This window comes from Drosophila ananassae (genome assembly GCF_017639315.1).
Source record: "Drosophila ananassae strain 14024-0371.13 chromosome 4 unlocalized genomic scaffold, ASM1763931v2 tig00000054, whole genome shotgun sequence".
Classification (NCBI taxonomy): domain Eukaryota; kingdom Metazoa; phylum Arthropoda; class Insecta; order Diptera; family Drosophilidae; genus Drosophila; species Drosophila ananassae.
Window position 1 is genome coordinate 8,458,953 of NW_025319037.1, and position 17,680 is coordinate 8,476,632.

The 17,680-nt window shown below is 38.0% G+C and overlaps 1 protein-coding gene and 1 long non-coding RNA gene across 5 annotated transcripts in view; one reads left to right on the plus strand and one right to left on the minus strand.

Moving 5' to 3' along the window:
* The window catches only part of LOC6505482 (transcriptional activator protein Pur-beta), a 505,448-nt gene that overhangs the window by 305,898 nt on the left and 181,870 nt on the right, over positions 1–17,680 (minus strand). The gene's annotated exons all lie outside the window — the stretch shown is intronic.
* Positions 1,348–7,137, plus strand: LOC26515121. Of its 3 annotated transcripts, none has more exons than XR_006507824.1 (3): positions 1,348–1,366; positions 1,950–2,098; positions 6,917–7,137. It is a non-coding gene; the product is annotated as an uncharacterized LOC26515121 (long non-coding RNA). The 3 variants fall into 3 exon arrangements; XR_004311356.2 differs by lacking the exon at positions 1,348–1,366 and adding an exon at positions 1,661–1,728; XR_001408337.3 differs by lacking the exon at positions 1,348–1,366 and adding an exon at positions 1,662–1,732.

Here is a 17,680-nt window from a genome sequence, read left to right on the forward strand (position 1 = left end):
TGCGTAGAAACGGACAGACGGACAGACGGACATGCTCATATCGACTCAGGAGGTGATCCTGATCAAGAATATATATACTTTATAGGGTCGGAGATGTCTCCTTCACTGCGTTGCACACTTTTGACCAAAACTATAATACCCTCTGCAAGGGTATAAAAACACCAAAGTTATGGCATTTCCGATCAATCAGTTATATGGCAGCTATAGGATATAGTCGACCGATCCCGGCCGTTCCGACTTATATACTGCCTGCAAAGGAGAGAAGGATGTGCGCAAAGTTTCAACTCGATAGCTTTAAAACTGAGAGACTAGTTTGCGTAGAAACAGACAAACAAACTGACGGACAGAAGGATATGTTTATATCGACTCAGGAGGTGATCCTGATCAAGAATATATATACTTTATAGGGTCGGAGGTGTCTCCTTCACTGCGTTGCACACTTTTGACCAAAATTATAGAGGGTAAATTATAAAGGGCAAGGGTATAAAAAAAAATAAAACTCCCATTTAATTAAAATGAACTTGTTGTTATGAGTTGTATGGCCGAGTGCGATAATCGATTGAGCATTGCACTCTAACACACTATATATAGTTAAGACACACAATATACAATATACCCAATATATTGTATAGTTAAGCAGACACAATATATAGTTAAGATAAGTTATATACCATAAGAAAGGTATTGTGTTACTAAGAGTCTTTTTATCCAAAAATTTGCCAAACTTTGTTTGTTTTGAGAGAAATTCCACTAAAATTCGTGACATCCTAAATACGCGTCAATTCGTACCTCAACTAAGAATTACAGCTTTTTCAGAAATTTTGATACCTCTTTCCAATTTTTATACCCGGAACTCGTAGAGTACAATGGAACCCGGTTGTATAACGCAACGCGGTTGTATAACGCAGTACAATGGAACCCGGTTGTATAACGCAACTCCTAGAACCTAAGGGCTCTACCCGCTTTTGGGTGATACACGACAACCACCACGTAGGTTCCTAAGGGGTCCCAACCATAGCCAGGTCGAAACAAGTTCCATGAAGTTTTGGATCACAGCCTCTGGTCAGGCACCGTGCTAAGAAGGACACTGCCAATTTTGACGCAAGAATAGTCACTGATAGGTAGCATAGAAACAGAAATCACAGACTGACCGGGGCGAGCAAAGCCAGTGAATTCAGATGAAACCCAATACCCAGTGATCTGAGTCAGTAGACCTAGCACTTTCTTTCTTTAACATTGACTCTAATAAACATAGTTTTATTAACATTTTATGAAACACAATATCCTGGCCTCAGCGAGCCGCGTCTAACTCAGAGCGGCCCATAGGACAATCCAAAAAATCCACAAGAAAGGAAAGCTAACTTCGGTTAGAGCCGAAATTGATATACCCTTGATTACCCATACCCATAATTTCACCATCAAATCAATTCTCTACAAAAAAAGTTAAAAAAAGACTTAAGCATAGTTAAAAATACCAAGGTTGTGCCATTTCAAATCGTTCCGATGTTTATGAAATTCGGTAGGTCGGATTAGTTTGTCAAACATAATACCTGTTTTAAGTCAAAATCTTCTTTCCCAAAACAAATTTAAGTTATGCCATTTCCGATCAATAAGTTAAATGACAGAATAAAGATATAATCAACCCATCCCGGCCGTTCCGACTTACATATAAAATGCCGCATTGAAATATCTTGTTTTGTGTTTGAGTCATTAAATTTGGCCAGAAAAGTTGGTAAAATTTCCTATATTAAACCGTAACAACCCAGTTAAAAAGCTGAAAAAAAAACTTTTTTTTATAGATTTATATTAGCTATTAGAATAGCTCGGCATCAACATTTTCAAACACTTTTAAACTTCGTTGATATATTTACAATAGGGGTCTAGATTTCCAAAAATACAGATTTTAAATTTGAAATATAAATTGCAATATATATTTTCTTATATTTCAGAACTTGACGGTCACCAATCCGATGAAACAAACTCTGGGGAAGGTGAAAACTCAAATGGAGGAACTTCAAATGTAGGAAATAGTGAAGATGATCAAGCTCGCGAAATCGAACTTCTTTTACAAACGAGCAAATAGATAATTTAGAAAAAGGTAAGGTAAGGTAATTATTTCGGAGAGTTAAAATACATACTTTATCCCATAGGTTAATGAAAATATTTATAAACGTTATTAAAGCTCATGTTCCTAATCGTAAGAATCTCTTAAGGGGGCATGCGCAGTTGGAGGGCCAAAAAATAGGCATTTTTCCGAATTTTTTTCTCGTAAACTATTGAATTTTTTTGAAATGTCGTTTTTTTATGTGAAAGTACATTATTTTAACTTAAATTTGAAAAAAAGTAGAAAATATTTAGGGGTTTCAAAGTTATGCCCCGTCGAAGTGAGGTCCGTCCAAAAAAGACGAGTTGCGGTGACCAACACTGTGAAAATCTGGATCGTTTGAAATCAAAAAATGAAACGGATTTACATTTATTAATAGTTTATCTAGTACTTAATCGAAGGATATTAAAAAAAAAAATATTTGACAAAATTGCGACCTTTCAAAGTTAAAAAATCGTTTTTCGTTAAAAAAAAAGCGGTAGTTTTTCAGCTGTAAAAAAAAAGTTTTGCATAAAAAAATCAATCCTTCGATTTAGTACTAGATTATTATGTAATAAAAGAGCATGCTAAATTTCAAGACAATCGGGTCACTAGTTTTCGAGTAAGACTGGTCACCGACTTCAAAAACGTAGTTTTGAGAAAAACGTGTTTAAAGTTTCAACTCACCATTACACTTACCGGAGGCCCCTCCCTTTCAACATGTGTAGCTCAGTGTATTTTCACCGGATCATTTCAAAATTTTGTGGACACATTTCTAAATGTATATACTTTAAGAAAATGAAAAAAAAAAAAATTCGATTTTTTGAAAATTACAAGTGCGCATGCCCCCTTAATGTATTATATATCCAAAAAATTTTAATGAAATATTTTGAAAATGATCGTTCAAAATCATGTACAGGACAATAAAAACAGTACATTTTCTTTACATATGTATACATGTATACATAAATGTGTGCAAAAAAATTAAAAAACAAGAAAGGAAGCTAACTTCGGGCGGAGCCGACGTTTATATACCCGTGCAGTTGAGATGGTGCCACGCATCACTGTGGACGGAAGTCCACGAGGTGACGACCTGCATACCTAGGAGTGCGTGAGGAAACTCAATATATAGCCGAAGAATTAAAAATTTTCTGTAGGCAACCGATCTAAATGAATGATATACCAATCGAAAGGTATTGTTTCAATTAGATAATTTTTTTCAAAACATATTCCAAAAGTTATTTGGTTTGGGAGAAATTAGGGTGAAAGTAAAAAAATTTTTTATCACTAAAATGGGGCTGGTGGACACATTTTAGTCCCCAGATAGAATATTTTTATATATTCGCATTCTAGAGCTAAATACGCGTCGATTGGTACCTCAATCGACCCGATCCTTTTCATTCAGAAGTTATTCGAAAAATTCGATTTTTTCTTCTTCTTCAAAATGAAGCCAGTTGTCGGTTTGTCGGTTTGTCTGTTTGCACTATTTTTATCTTAAAAATCCTGAAAAAAATTGGAAAATGTTTGTTACTATCATATGAGCAACTATTGTTCTACAACTTTTTGAAATACCTTAAGCTTACGTCAAAAAATTAAAAAAACTTTGTTAATGAAAAAATTCATAACTTCATAATTAAAAAAGATATTAAAAAGAGCTTTACACCGTTGAAATGGTCATATCAATAATGGTCATATCATATCAAAGTGAAATATCAATTTCACTTTCTTTGAGACCAAACGTCTATATAGTACACAAAAAAAAATACACTGAAAATAAACTTTTTTTTTAAGAAAAAAAATTATTTTTCAAAATTTGGTCGACTGATCCTTTTTGTATTGCACGAGGAGATAGCTTTTGAGATGACGCAACTTTTGATATATCGCTCATATCTGGCAAAATCCGTTAACTCAAGATATAGTCCTGTAAGTGCAGCTACCCATTTTGTACAGCCTCCTGTGAAGCTTGCATTTACTTATACATGTGTGTGTATTTGATTGGCAACTTTGCTTTTTAGAGTCTACATATATGTGGTCAATACCCTAAAAAATATGGAGTAAATCTTTTCAGATTTTAGTTTATTTATTGAAAAATAAAATCCAAATAAAAAAGGGCTTAAAAAAGTAAAACGTAAACATTGACTCAACTTGGACTCGAACCCAGGCCCTCCGTGTTCGGAACCACGACGCTCTCCACTCGGCTAGCCTCGAACTTTTTTGCATGATGGCAACTTTTGATCTAATTCTGCTTTGTGTTTCAGTGTCTCATGTCTTAATGAGAAGACTCACAAGATTGGTACTTCAACCGACCCGGTCCGACATTTCTTTCAGAAGTTATTCAAGAAATTCGATTTTTACAGTTTTTCAAAATGAAGCCAGTGTGTCTGTGTCCTGAATAAAATTGGAGATTTTTGTTAATGTCATATGAATCATATGATATGAGCAATTATTGTTCTACAACTTTTTGAAAAAGCTGTAAAAATCTAATTTCTTGAATAACTTCTGAAAGAAATGTCGGACGGGTCGGTTGAGGTACCAATCTTGAGATCCCAAAGAAAAACAAGAAAGGAAAGCTAACTTCGGGCGAAGCCGAAGTTGACATACCCTTGCAGTTATGCCATTTCCGATCGTTCAGTTATATGACGGCTATTGGATATAGTTGGCCGATCCCTATGAAATTTGGCCAATAAGATTATTTTAGCCCAAAATGGAATCTGTACCAAGTCCCATCTTTCTAACTTAAAAAACACCAAAGTTATGCCAATTCCGATCATTCTATGACAGCTATAGGATATAGTCGGCCCATCCTTATGAAAGTTTGTACATAAGATATTTTCAAATATTTCAAAAATAAAATCCAAATAAAAAAGGGCTTATTAAAAAGTAAAACATAAATATTGACTGACTCAACTAGGATTAGAACTCAGGCCCTCCCGTGTTAGAAACCACTACGCTCTCCACTCGGCTAATCTCGGACTTCGTTGCTTGATGGCAAATTTTGATGTAATTCTGCTTTGTGTTTCAGTGTCTCCCCCCACTGAGCATATAATGCATATAAATAAATGCAGCCACCACCGTTTTGGGCCAAATCATGGATTAAAAGCTACAAAAAAACCAGGCAAACCAACTCCGCCAATACTTTTCTAATATTTATTATTTTGTATCGCACACCCAAAATAAATTGTTACATTCAACAATTGGTTTAACTAGAAAAACTGGAAAATCGTAATTTCCAGTTTTTTTAATTTTGTATCTTTGCGCAATTATTTTAGATATAATACATGTTCATTATATGATTGATCGGATATGCCATAAATTTTTTTTTTATAGGTTAGAAGGATGGGACTTAGTACAGATTGCATTTTGGGAAATCTTATCCGATTTGCAAAATTTTATTAGGATAATTGGCTTAACTTTGTTGTTTTTGAAGCTAGAATAATGGGACTGTCTACGGTTTCCGTTTTGGGCAATCTAATCCTATGTTCATAAGAATCGGCCAACTATATCCTATACCTGCCATATAACTGAACGATCGGAAATGGTACAACCTTTCTATTTTTAAAGATGCTTGGGGCTGTTTCCAATAATTTTATTAGAAATTTTGTTGATGGTTAAATTCTCATAAGGATCGGACAACTATATACGATCCGATATATATAATAATAATATAAGCTTCTGCTTAACTGCAAGGGTATATCAACTTCGGCTCCGCTTGAAGTTAGCTTTCCTTTTTTGTTTTTTTTTTTTTTATAATTTATTATATAGTGGAACTCTCATAAGGATAGGCCTCTCATCTGTTAATTTGTTAAAACAATTTGGTGTCCCACAACTACGAAAAAATGTTGGATTTTAAATACATTTTTGGGCAAATTTTTAATTAAAATTTTTAAACTAACCAAATTCCAAAACCTTTGTAAATTAAAAATACGTATAACTTCAGAGCCACTGAAGCTATCGAAAAATTTCTTTACGTCTTTGGAAAGGTTTTTAATTATTCCACCTTCTTGAATGTCAAAATCTATAGAGTTAAAAAAAAAAGAGTTTTTATGTTTATCCTTACAATTAAAGTATTGCTAACTGTGTGAATCGCCTGTCCAGAGGTACTTCCATATATATATATTCTATATATTATGCGTTCTGTTTTAAATAATTGAAGATCAATATATACAAAAAAACAACTGATATCATATAAAAAAACCTCTTGACGAGGTAATGTACCGGTGACGAACCTGCATGCGAAACCCAAAATATCTGATATCAATTTTAGTGACGATAATAAAAAAAAATAAAAAAAAATAAGAAAAATATTCTTGCTCGGCACGTGCAAGAAAAACAAAAAAAAAATCTGTCACGTGCAGAACAAGAATATTTTTTATATATCCTATAGCTGCCATATAACAGATTGATCGGAAATGCCATAACTTGGTTGTTTTTCAAGTTAGAGGGATGGGAGTTTCAATAATTTCCTTCCTGGTCAAAATAATTCGATATGCCAAATTTCATAAGGATCAGCCGACTATATACGATTCGTTTATATATCTAATAATATAAGATGCGTGTCGCCACCTAGCGGACTGCGACTCAACTGCAAGGGTATATAAACTTTGGCTCCGCCCGAAGTTAGCTTTCCTTTCTTGTTAAAGACGCTTACGGCTGTTTCCAACATATTTATTAGAAAATCGATTCGATGGTGAAATTCTCATAAGGATCGGTTAGCTATATACGATCTGATATATATTTAATTGTGTAAGCTTCTGCAAGGGTATATCAACTTCGGCTCCGCTCGAAGTTAGCTTTCCTTTTTTGTTAATAATCAATTTATCCTATTTTTCTTAGAATTTGAACGTACACATTACCCAGATGTTTTTGCGAGAGATTGGCTGGTAAGATTGGCTTACCAGAAGCAAGAATTCAAGTTTGGTTTTCAAACCGACGCGCTAAATGGCGTCGTGAAGAAAAACTGCGAAATCAGAGGAGAACTCCAAATTCAACTTGTGCTAGCGGAACTTCATCTACAACTTCAACTACAGTATCGGCAACTAATAGTCCAACTAATATGAGCGCCTGTTCGTTGTTGACGGTAACAGGCATATGCCCCACAGTAGAGGTGGAGAACTATCGATAGTCGGCGCCATCGATAGCCGGCGATTGTTTTTCTTAAACCCTCGATAGTGTCGATAGTGCCATCGATAGTCACCGATACTATCGTCCGACATTAACATATTTTTTTTCAAGGCATTTGGCAAGTTTTTGGTCGTCGGAATTTTTGAAATATTTCCAAACATGTGAAATCTTACTCCTTTTTGAGTTTCCCTGCTTATTGGGAACAAAATCCTTTTCAGAGTCTGTGCTGGTGCAATCGCAGTCTTGCTTTTATGGACTTGGCGCAATAGGCTTTGCGGACCTCCGACGTAAACCTTAAATTCGCCATCAAAATACTTATGTAGAATACATTAAGCATACCTTTTTTTAAAAAGCGATCCATATTTAATAGTTCCTTTTTAATTGCCGTCAATTTTACACCAAATTTTTCAATTTTTACACAAGCGAATATTGAAATTATTTTAGCGATGTGAGACGCCAGCTATCGAAGGCACCATCGATAGTGGTTGGGTCACTATCGAACGTGTCTGACACTATCGATTGCGGCTCGATAGCGGCCAACCATCCATAGTGTCGATAGCGCCATCGATAGTTCTCCACCTCTACCCCACAGTCAGTAAGAAAACGCTACTAAATTTATTGAAATATATAAAGCACTCATAAAACACACTTTCATGATCTTGTTACAAAATATACTATTAGTATGTAGTTCGTATAGTCCATGTACTCCAACTGTTCTCAAAATAAAATGAGTGCTTTTGCAGATGCACTTGTCATCTCTGTAACAATTTTATGAGTTCGATTTTCCCAATTTTATTTCTTTCTCCTACTTTGTTTATGAGTTCACATTCTGAGCTGCGGTTATATCCTTGCAGAGGGTATTATAATTTTGGTCAAAAGAGTGCTACGCAGTAAAGGTTATACCTCCGACCCTATAAAGTATATATATTCTTGACTATATTCGGAACAGGATCGGTCGAGTTATATGGAACTGATGTAACTGATTGATCGGAAATGCCATAGCTTTGGTATTTTTTTATGTTGGATTAATGGGACTTTCTAAGGATGCCAAATTTTATAAGGATTGGCCGACTATATCCTATAGCTGTCGTATAACTGAATGATCGGAATTGGCGTTACTTTGTTTTTTTTTAGGCTAGAAAATTGGGACTTTATAAAGATTTTATTTATTTATTGAATCCTATTTACAACTAACAATTAACTGTTATTTATAAAATTTTTAAAATTAATTATAATTAAGAGTAAGGCTAAATTTATCTAATAGAAAACAATCAATTTTCATTTTATTACATCTAGGGTTAATTCAGGGGAAAATAAGTGTGACAAAAGGTTATTGTTGAGCTATCAGAATTTTGATAGCGACCGAATTAATACACAATCCACAATTCGATTTCAATATTTTTATTGGGTCAATTTAACCCCAAAACAAATTCCGCGGCCGGTCCAAAACAATGCCGAATTACAAGTCATAAAACCTAAGAGCTTGCGCAGAAGCTCCACCAAAGCTCCCAAACTGCATGCGCTACAAAAGAACAACAAAGCGCATGCGAATCTGGGAGAAACAAAGAATATGGAGCAGCTGATAACGGGCAATTAGTGGACCGCTGCGGCTGGTTACACTGAGAGAATAGAAATAGAAATAATTATGATTTTTGATGCTGGCACAAGTCCCAACATCCTCCCCCCGTTGAATTCCATCTTTCAACAAAAAATCCTTAGGGGCATGGGACAGCTTCATCACATACTATTGCTGATGATCTCAAGGTCCATAATTCTCAGTTGCAGGCTGCCGTGTCCATCCAGATTCAGAGAGCGCTCGAGCCAGGCGTCAATAGAGTGGCGAAAGTGGAAGGAAACTTCTTTCCGAAATTGCGCGTAGGTGCACCTTTCGATTGCAGGATCGGGAGCCTTCACGGCTGGAGCAGCAGCCACCTTGGCAGCTGCAGACGGCGGCAGCAGCGATGCGGGCGACCTCCCCCCATTGGAAGGGTGCAGGCTAGAGTCCAGAATGGAGTCAGACCTGGGCGCTGACTTAATCGGCAACGGTGACAATAATCCAAATCCCGGGCCAGATGAGGGATTAAGTATAGCAGCTTCAGAAAATCCATCGCAGACAACTGCCAGATGCGACGTTGAAATAGCGACCACGGGGGGAGCGGTGGATAGCAGGGGCACTGATGAGACGCAATGGCCCACGTCCTGGCTATCGTGATCGTTGTTCAAGGTTTGTTCCAACTTCAAATCCCGAGAACCCGATTGGATGTCGCGGTCCAGCGGGTAATCCTGACTGCATGAGCGACGATTTTCCAACAGACCATCCTGCACCTTCACCACCGCTATGGTTGGTTCTGCCATTGACAAAGCAGTGGGACCATTGGGGCCGTCGAGACAAGTGGAGTGTGCAGGTACCCTCATGGAGTGCTTTGCCATTCCCACCTGAATGTCAAAGCGCACATCAGCGGCAAGCTGGGAGAACTTCCAGCATAATTCACTCCCAACTTCAACAGAGCTCAATCGCTCTAACTCATCCTGGAGTGTGGTAAATTTCTTGCGCAACGCAATTTCCAACGGCTCCAGTACCATGATGGTCAAATCTTCCTTCTGAACTGCAGCCTTGACCTTGTTATGCAGGGCTTCCATCTCCTGGTAGGTCACCTCTGCTCTTCGCCGCAAAAGCCTTTCCCTGCTTGCAGGAACCGAGGCACTAGCTACATCTCCAGACTCCATTATGCAATTTTTTTTTGTGCAAGGTGCAATGCAATGGAAACAACAGCAACAAGTTTTCCTTTGCAAGGTTTCCTTTAAGCACTTTAATGATCACAAATCAATTAGAGCGCGATCACGTCGGGGTCACCAATGTTGAGCTATCAGAATTTTGATAGCGACCGAATTAATACACAATCCACAATTCGATTTCAATATTTTTATTGGGTCAATTTAACCCCAAAACAAATTCCGCGGCCGGTCCAAAACAATGCCGAATTACAAGTCATAAAACCTAAGAGCTTGCGCAGAAGCTCCACCAAAGCTCCCAAACTGCATGCGCTACAAAAGAACAACAAAGCGCATGCGAATCTGGGAGAAACAAAGAATATGGAGCAGCTGATAACGGGCAATTAGTGGACCGCTGCGGCTGGTTACACTGAGAGAATAGAAATAGAAATAATTATGATTTTTGATGCTGGCACAAGTCCCAACAGTTATAATTTTTACAGATAACACGAAAAGGATCATGGTCCGCAAAATTAGTTCTACAAATTGGTAACCAAAGGGGTCGGAAGGACCTGGTTGACTTGTTTGAAACAGAAAAAAGTATCTTTTCCAGTAAAAGTTTCGAGTTAACTTGACCGAGAATGATTTTATGAAGGAGCATGACTCCAGCACAAGTACGACGTACCTGCAATGGTGGTAGGTCTAATAACTTTAGCCGGCAAAGATATAGTGAAAGGAGACCATCTGAATCCCAGTTTAAGTATTTTAAAGCAAATAAAAGAAACCATATATTGCGGACTCCAAACGCATGAACAGTATTCTATCATCAGTAATCCATCAACAAGTTTGTCCATCGCGATATGGGTTATATCATGAAAAGAATCAGTAGCAGCTTCAATAGAGTTAAAAGATGAAAGATATTCCTAGTCGATTCCAGCTAAATGATTGCGAATGACATTTAGTACGAGACTCAGCCTTATAATTAGAATGAATATGAGGGACATCAATTAACACAGAAACCAATAGTGTAGGATGGTGTAATTCTTCAGGAAGCGATAGTGGGGAAAACCAATTTACAGTCACAGAGGATATCATATTAGAGAAAATAAGGTCTAGGGACCTGCTAAGTGTGTTAAGGATGGGGTTAATTTGGGAAAGAGCAATTTCAATTAATTCATCAATGAAGTCGTTATGGCAACTAGAATGCAAGGAATTTTCATCTTCACACGGGATCCAGGAGATTTGGGGAAGGTTGAAATCACCCATGATTAGGACAAAATCAGAGTCATTGACTAATGATAAAATGAACTTGATACCATTAAGGTGATGAAAGTATACCGTATCATCAACCGATGGAGGTATATAAGAACAGGTCTTGAAAATATGAGACGGACCAACAGTTATTTTTACTGCGATAAACTCGATTCCAAACTGATTCGGGAAAGTGATTAGTTCAGCTGAGTATTTAATGCTAACAGCAATGAGGATACCACCACCGAAAGATGACCTATCCCATCGAAACACAGTGTAGTTTGGAACAAAAATTTCATAATCAGAGACAGAGGAATTAAGCCAGGTTTCAGTAAGTGCAATAGCATCAAATTCAAAAGAAGCACTCTTAGTAAAAAATTGGCTCAGTTTACCCTCAATACTTCGAACGTTTTGGTAGCAGCAAGAAAAAACATTATTACTCAGTTTTTTGCATCTGAATCGGCAAAGTTGTGATTCAGAGGGTCTTTAGCTAAAAATTCGTGAATAATACTGTGCTCGGGCCAGGATTCAGGAATTACAATTTTGAAAGAGGATATGCTACGATTATGTTTAAAATTAAACTTAAAGACCGCTAAATCATTAGGAGCTACCTTAAGATGTTTTAAGAGGTGACTCCTGACATCATCCACAGTGGCATCCGGCATGAGGCAGGATACAAATATGGCTTTACGAGGTGCAACAGCTCTCAGCGAAAGCCCAGAGGATTTTAACTCAGGCGCCACACCAGTGAGAGGCCTAGGTGACGGAGCCACAGGAACCTGCAGGTTTTCCAACGATGGAGGATCCAGGACAATAGGTGGAACAAGACTCGTTGACGATTCCATTGACAGACTTGGTGAATGGATCACTTCCACAGGAACAACAGGAGGCGATGAAGTATTAGGAGTTAAGAATTTATCCGAATGAATCGCATTAGAAGCAGGAGTGCCCAATAGATTAACCGCTATCGGGTTATTGTTCGGAATTTTTCTCCTTGGAGATTCACTTAGTAACTTGAGACCAAGAAATTGGGTCTCAAGCGTAAGGAATTGCTCATTAAGTGCAGCAAACTGCTTACGGACATCAAGAAAACCGTTTCTCGTCTGCTTCATGAAGGTCCGCATCTCAGACTCAATCTCTCTACAGGCAATATAAGACCATGTCAGACCAATATTCTTAGTGATGAGATCGCTTATCCGTCCATTGTGCCCACCACCAGCACATTTAATATGTGAGCAGTTGTTGCAAAGCCAGCAGGACAGATACGAGTCTCCAGTGATGGATCCTCCAAACTCACATTTCTTAGCAGTGCAAATTAGACTCATTATTGACTGAGATTTGTCCACTGTAGTGAGAGCGAGAAGAGTTCAATGGTAGAGTTCAAAGAGTTCAGTGGTAGAGAGGCACGTTCGGATCAGGCACGTCGAAGAGAATACGTAACAAAAGAGATACGAATGTGACGAATAACCGCTTCAGAGTAACAATGATATAACGGGATTACTCGATCGGAGAATAGACTCAGGAATATATATATATATGAATATTCGCAGAGCACGGCAGAAGTAATATTGAAGAATAATATTATTTTTAAGAAGTGTGTGGATAATGAACTATGTAAGTCAATTATCTCCGACAATGATACGCGAAAAGAGGAGACTCGTATCAAAGATATATGTAGGTAATAAGATGAGAGCAATCGCAAAAACACGTCGGGATACGGCAAAGTCAGTTCTGCAGCCTATTAATCCTAATTCCTCTAAGGAAACTTTCCTGCTTGAATGCCGGACTCTCCAAAGGTGGTCCTCTAACTCAACAATTCCAGCTTCCTTAGAATACTCGGTCTCGATGCGCTCCTGTGGCCCTCCTTATATTGCGACGTCCGTGGCTCTCGTTTATTCTCCATAATCTCGCTTCCCGCCGTTAATCCTTCTTGCTTCAATTTCCGCCGTTAATCCTTCTTTCCAGAAATCACGCCTTTTGCATTGGTGATTCTGGTCCGTAGATTTCTTCTCTTCGCCTTTTCCTACGCCGTGGTGGCCTTGCGGAAACCGTTACGTTTCATGTCGGATCCGCTTTCTCCTCCTTCCGTGCGCACAGCCGTGCTACCCCCCGCTGCTGCCCCTCCTTGCCAACTGTCTCGGAGTGTGGGAGATTCAATCTCCTCACAGCGTGCTTCGTCAACTTTCTCAAGACGAACAACACCGAAACACATTGGCAACTTAAGTACTTGTCGGAGATCCCTCCAAAGTTTCCATGTTTCCAGCAAGATTGCACAGCAAGTTCTGCTCGTTGCAAGAGACGCTTCCCAACTGAACTGCGTAACACAGAGTTCTGTCTAATTTCATCATTTCTGCAAAGTCTATTGCCCTCTCTGTTTCTTGCATTCAGTCTGCACTCTCCGATCAGACCATGCTCAGCAGCAGAGTGTGTCCCTTTTTCTCAGCTACTGTGCATTTAAAACTACTAGCGACAATGTGTCGCCACACCAAAGCTGTACGCACATGTACAATGGGCAAACTAACCATTCTACGACATGTACAATGGGCAAACTAACCATTCTACGACACGGCCTTCCTGACAACTCACACGTCCTCGTGTGTTTAGTTTTCAATACCACGAGACTCAATTTCTCTTTAAACTTTTCTTTATTCTTAAACAGATATTTTTTTTCTTTCTTTTTACTTCATGTATTGGACAAAAGCTTTCAAAATAAAAATCACTTACATAAATATCAAATCTTCTGTATTCATTACATTTCTTCAATTAAACATAATCTTATTAATTCATTTTGTTATTCTTTAATAACATTATTCTCTTTTGTAAAATAAAACCTTTGTGCATTTCCTTTGGCACATTTTAACAATTGTGTAATTCCTTTTACACGTCTTACGATATAACATTAGTGTAGTTCCTTTAACAATTTTTAACATTTGTGTAGTTCCTTTAACACTTTTTAACATTTGTGTAGTTCCTTTAACACATTAAAATAACATTAGTGTAGTCCCTTTAACACTTTACAATAACATTAAATTCTTTTTCGGAATATCTCTATACGTTAATTTATGCCCCCCCCCCCTTTTTTTTATGAATCTCTTTCTTCATTGTCAGACGCATTTTCCATCATGCCGTCTCTGTCTTCGTGTATTAACTGATTATTTGGCAAAGCTCTTAAGAATTCATGGAAATATTTGTAAGTTCGCTAGCTTGTTAAGTAACAGATATCTATCTCCATCTAGTATTTTGACAATCTCAAACGGCCCTTTAAATTTAGGGTCAAGCTTAGTTTGATTACGCTCCTCGTTCTTAAGCAAAACATGATCGCCTAAACTATGTTTAACAATTTTCGCCTTATTACTATCAAACCTGCGCTTATCATATCGTGCGCAACTTCCTCATCTATTGGTAGTAAGCCAAAAGGTCTAGCTTCTTTACCAATTAACAATTCTAATGGGCTAAACTTAGTTACTCTATTCGCCGTACAATTCATTGCCAATTGCACCTCGGCCAACGCATCCTGCCACGACCTCTGACCGGTTTCCACAGCCGTCAACATACTTTTGAGTGTGCTCATTACTCGCTCGACCTGACCGTTGGCCCTACTCGCACCGGTGGCAATTAAATGCAAATTAATTTTTTGAGAAGAACAAAACTCACATAAATCTGAACTTGCAAAACAACGACCTTGATCCGCTATAATACGGGTAGGCAAGCCAAATAAAGAGACAACTGATCTTACGGCCTTAACACAACTTTCCGTATCTATTTTCAAAGTGTGGTAAAAATAAACAAATTTTGTAAATGCGTCTATTAAGACAATAACATATTCTTTTAAGTCGTTTTTACCACTCAATTTTCCTGTTATGTCAATATGTACAGTGTGCCACTGAATATCTATTTTAGGAATAGAATGTAACTCTGCCTGTACTTTACCTACAGGTGGCTTCGACAATTTACAAGTGATACAGTTTTCTACGAACCGACGCACATATTTTGACATGTTTTTAAACCAATAATAGCTATAAACCTTATCCAACGTCTTTTCCCAACCCAAATGCATTATTGATTCGTGGACATGATTGATAATTGCCCACCGAAATGACCTTGGAATTACCGGTAGACATTTAGTTTTACCATTTCGCTGTATTTTTCTATGCAAAATACCTTTACGTAATTCATAGGTTTTATCTAAATTATCTGGTAATTCATTATTTCTTAATTTAGTTGATATTTCTAAAATCTCGCTATCACGCTGTTGTTCCGAAATTAACCAATTGTCGGTTACCTCAGTCAGATTTATTCGCTTCTCAGGTATCCTATTCTGACCACTATTTTCCACAGGTATTTTATTTTGATCTTTATTTTTCTCAGGCACTGGATTCCGAGATAGACAATCTACGTGCGCCATTCGTTCACCCTTTCTGTATTCTAAGTCGAACTCAAACGATTGCAAAAATCCCCACCACCTATGTACCCTCGGCGTTAAATAAAGTTTTGTGCGACTGGCCTTCAAAGAATTGCAATCTGTATATGATTTTAGTTCGTATTTGCTCGTGATCTGGTTGCCAAGCGAAAGTTGCAATCTTCTTTGACGTTAGGTGATATAAAGGCTTAAGCGTTTCCGAAAATTTTGGAACGAACTGTCTGAAATATGAAGCCAATCCAATAAATTGTCGTAACTGCGACACAGATTGTGGAGGCGGTAAATCAATTAATGCTTTTATTTTACGTGCGTTTAGCCTAATGTCCCCGTTGCTTATTTCGAACCCCAGATACGGGGTTCGAGTATCTATACGAGTATTAAGAAAGGAGCACTTAGTTACATTAAACGAAAATCCGGCCTTACTTAGTGTTTCTAGCACAGTACGCAACCGTTCCAACGCCTCTTCTTTGGTTTCGGCTATAACCAACACATCATCAATATAAACGATAGCATATGTATGTGCTAGGGTTCCTAATGCCCTTATTATGGCCCTCTGGAACACAGAAGGTGCATTTTTCAAGCCAAAAGGCATGGTCAAAAACTCGTACTGCCCTTCTGGGGTTACAAACGCTGTTCGCTCAATTGAATTTTCATGTACTGGAATTTGGTAGAAGCCACTAGCCATATCTAAGCTCGAAAAATATTTGGCATCGCGAAGCCTGGCAATCTGGTCTACGATAAGGGGCAACGGATACCTATCAGCAACGGTGTTCTCATTTAATATCCTATAGTCCACACAAAGACGATCAGTGCCGTTTTTCTTCTTTACCAACATCATAGGGCTAGCGAAAGGTGAGGAACTTGGACGAATAACATTAGCTTTCAATAATTCATTAATTTTATAACGCACATGGTTTTTCTCTTCTTCACTTAGCCTGTAAGGACGTCGTTGCACCGTCTTTAGTGGATCTATTAAATTAATTTCTAACTGCCCTGTCGAGACTCGAGTTTTTGGAATACCGCTGATAAACCAATCAGAGTAACACTTTAGGATATTTGTTAAGGCCATTTTATCGGATTCGACTAAATCAATATTAGCATTTAAAATATCTTTGTAATCAGTTACAGTCAAAACATCTACCCTTTTTGTTTTTTAAATTTGGAATTTTTCGGCGTCTGTTGTTACTCCAAAGCCCAAGCTAAGGATTTCACGACCAACCAACACATCGTATTTCAGATACTTATCCATAATTACGTGTAACAAAATTTCAAAGCATTATTGTTCAATATTTATATTACATAATACTTTCTGAGTACTACAAATGGAATCATTACTTATACCGTTAAGTTTTACAATGTTATTTATTCTTTTTCCCTTAAATTTATCCACGACGCTTTACTTCACTAAGGAGCATTCAGCACCCGAATCAAAACAAAATGGAATAGACTCACCGGATGCCCTTATTATTCCAGTCGGTGGAGCTACTGTGCAGATATCTACCCGCTTCTCATACGTTCGGCCTTTTGGACAAGCAGATGCAAAATGTCCCAATTCGTCGCACTTAAAGCATTTAACGCTTGACCGATCCTTCAGTCCAGTCGTGTTGCTGCCGCTGTGGATTTTTCCTTTGCGCTGGCCCTTTTCCAAGCCCTTTTTTATGGCCACCCTTTCCACAGTAATTACATTTCATCGGGGTCGGAAACTTGTACTTCTTGCGCTCCGAGCCAGTTGAATCGTCGTCCATACTGCGCTTTTTGAAAGAGTGTGCGTGTAGCTGTTGTTGTAGCTCATTGCGAGTTTTCACGTTGCTTGTAAAAACCCAGTGTGTCAACTTGTTATCTATTTGTGCCATGTGAGCCAGAGTCACAGATACCGCTATTTCTTCCAAATCCTTGGTTTTCCATTTTGACATAAGTAGCGTCACAATACGGCTACCGTATTCAGCGAAGCCCTCCTCCGACTTTGGTCGACCATTCAATACACTTAATAGCGTGGCGGCAGAAGTCTCAATTCCAACAAAGCGTTGTATAAACAGCTCCTTGAACTGCGCCCAAGTGATGTCGGCAAAGCAAATTTGGGAAAGCCACGGAGA